Below are 3,299 nucleotides of genomic sequence, written 5' to 3' on the forward strand. Positions count from 1 at the left end.
TTACAACTGTGAACTATCCTGAGATTCAAAAATAATGATTACCAAGGGCAATTTCTTTCTTTATTGTTTGACATACGTGAGTGTGATTATATAACTTCCTTAAGACAAAATGCTGTTTTAAAGGCTTACCTAAAGAAAACAAAACTATTTTTGTTCCTGAGTTGATTATAAGTTGATTTTCATTTAGCATATTATCCTAATTATGGTCTGAAAGAGAGATTCGACTTTCCGAATTCCCCCAGTCCTTGTTCAAGGATTTCACATTGTAAAGACAATTGGAGAATTTTCTAATGCAGCTGGTGGAAACTGATTTCTGTTGGCCTTTAGAGAAAGCATAAACTTTTGCTTTGTTTTTTCCTTCTTTCCAACCCTTGCAAAAATAAATTCTAACATTGTACTCACTGGTGAAGGTCTGACTTTTACAAAGAGGCAAAAGTTGTTTCATTCCCTTGGTACATTAACATACACCTGTGGGATTCTCCAACATTGAAGGCTTATGTTCCCCAATCATTGGTGGTTAAAAGACCTGTCTGGGGCCTCCTTGTTTCTGGGGTGGACCTGAAACCTAAGAGAGTTAGGCAGAAATTTAGGTGGCTCCCAGAGAAAGTATCTATGGAGTGAATTGCTTAGCTTCTACTTTATATAATGACAAGAAAATATCATTTCTTATTTCCACTCTTCCTTAGCTTCATCTTTCTTTGTCCCTTTGTATTAGGATAGAAGCAAGTTCTTAGAGGCCATGTAAATAAAGTGTGGGCCTAAGAGATAACTAATAAGATAAGACTCAGTATTTATTCAAAAGCGGTCCTTACAGGTTTGGATATCTCACAGGATTGTGATGTGCAGATAGGACTTTGGGACTTTAAAATATATGCATATATAGTAACACATAAAGTAAATTTATCTGGACTTTTTCTTTGGGCATATATCGACATGTTTTTAGTATTCTAGAATTCTATCTGCCATATGCTTTTTTCTATATTAAGCATAAAAAATGTATGGATTAGTAAATTAGGGACAGACATGCACAAAGGCCTGGCTTTGTAAAGGAGGCTTACTCCTCAAGCACTTTTCAGAGCTGCATTTAACTATGGACAAAATCTCATGCAAAATTCTTGTTCAATAAGACGTTCTAGAAACCACTTAATTTTAAAAGAATATGTGTCCAGTTTTAGAGTTAAATTAGGCTTGCATGGAAGCTCAAAATGCAATGGCAACCACTCTTCTTGTACAAATGTATGCATTTAGAAAGGATATTGAATTTTGTATCTAAGGTAATTAGTTTTTAGTAGAAATGGGATTCTTTTCTGGAGATGCATTTGCTGTGCTGATAGGTTGCATTATATATGAAGCATAGCACTATATCAATATATTTATAGCTATTTCAATTTTCATATTTACTGCTGGAATTGGGGAGGAGGTGATTTGCTTTTGACAATGTAGGTATTTAAATGCTGATATTCATATTCAGAAAAACATTATTCACTATCATATTTAGGCAGACATTATTGATTCTCTGGAAGTCAGAAATAGAAGTATTGCCACTTCAAAGTATTTACACTCCCTCATCTATTCCTAGGATTCTTAAAAGGTTATCTGTTGTAAAAAAATTTTCCAAAATAATTAGAATAATTCTTCTGTTAAATTTTTCTATTAGAACAATATGGCATGATCTCTCCTAAAATGTGTTTTCTTTGTTTCTGCTTTTAATCTGATTCAGCCATTGAAATCAGATCAAGAATTCAAATGTTAGAGATCTGGTCATTTATTTTCTTTTCAAACTCAAATATATGCAAATCCCTACCCATAACACTGTAGGGCTATTACCAATTCCCCTAACCTCCAAATAGTCTTAATCCTCCATTTTGAGGAAGCATCAGTTCTATCCCAGCTCTGCTGCCTATAAAAAGACAGCAGCATGAATCAGAACCAGATTCCTAAGACAGATTGATCAGGGTCAGAGATGACATTTAGGATGCCAAATTTAAGGGTAAGAATGTTGCCCATCCTGGGTCGAAACTGTTTCTTACAAAGTCAAAGCAAAACTTCAAAGGATGCCAATAGAAAAGTATTGCAGAGTTATACAGAAAGAGATGAGTTTTTTTAAACAGGCAAACTGAACAAGGGGACACAACTGGACAGAGTATGTGTTCCTTAGTTGACATTCCATGGGTATTAACCAGAATGATATTAGTTCTTTGATTCATTCACCTTTGGCTATAATGCAAGATTAAAATGATAGTTTCAACTTGGGAAAATTTGGAGTTTGTGAGTAGAGTTATTTGTATACACCTATGTACCATTTGGAAGAATTTGTCAATGATTTACTTAATAGCTTTTAAAGTCTGGCTTCATTTTGAAATGGCTCCTAGGTAACTGGTTGTTACAAGAGAACAGAAAGAGCAATACCGAAGATAAACACAATGCACAAAGCAAAGGCATTTTCTTCCACTTCAATAGAGCTCCTATGCCTAAACGGGGCAGGGGAGTCATGGATGTCACAGTGCCATTAACAGCAAACCCTAGTGACATGAGTTTGTCTGTATAACAAATCTGCACATGAACTCCTGAAACTAAAATAAAAGTTTAAAAAATAAATAACGTTAAATTTTTTAAAAGAGTACCCTCATGTAATCAGCAAGATCATGAAGCTATTGCCAATTGATTTATTTTTTGTCATTTAATGACATTTGTTTATTTGAGAAGATGATTTATTTCATTATATTACCATATAATTAATTTATAATTAATAGTTGCAATTTTGTCAACTATAAAATGTTGAAAGGTGGGCATTATTAGTTTTACTGATGTTGAAATCCTTACATCATGTGAAACCTATAGAAAGTTGCCCAGAGCAAGGTGGATTTGATCCTAAAGTCTGTGCTCTTTCCCTCAGACCACACATGCGCTCTTCATGCCCATTCCACCAGCAGAGTTCACTTACAGCAATTACTTTATCAATTTAAATAGTTTAGCCAAGTCTTTTTCGAAGAATGACAGAACATTCAGTGGCCTTTTAGTAGCTTTCTAGTCCAATATCCCATCCAATGAAAGAATAACATCTTCATATTATCTAAAGAATGATCTTTCATTTTTGATCTGGACAAGTCACATAATAAGGAAGTACAATATTTCAAAAGGATGCTATTGTATTTCACAGAAATCACATAATTTGGGTAACAATTTCCCTCTTTTCTTCATCCTGTCTTATTGGTGCTGTTCAGAGAAAAAAATCAAGTCTTACTTATAAATAACCTGCAAAATATTAACCAATAGCAAAATCATTTCTTCTCTGGGCC

The 3,299-nt window shown here is 34.0% G+C and overlaps 1 long non-coding RNA gene across 1 annotated transcript; it reads left to right on the top strand.

The window, feature by feature from the left end:
• Positions 1–1,932: 1,932 nt before the first annotated feature.
• On the top strand, positions 1,933–2,598 carry LOC105717190 (uncharacterized). Its single transcript, XR_001107466.1, has 2 exons — positions 1,933–1,990; positions 2,373–2,598. It is a non-coding gene; the product is annotated as an uncharacterized LOC105717190 (long non-coding RNA).
• Positions 2,599–3,299: the final 701 nt, after the last annotated feature.

This window comes from Aotus nancymaae, unplaced genomic scaffold (assembly GCF_030222135.1).
Source record: "Aotus nancymaae isolate 86718 unplaced genomic scaffold, 86718_ANA_hifiasm-v0.15.2.pri h1tg000017l, whole genome shotgun sequence".
Taxonomy (NCBI): Eukaryota; Metazoa; Chordata; class Mammalia; order Primates; family Aotidae; genus Aotus; species Aotus nancymaae.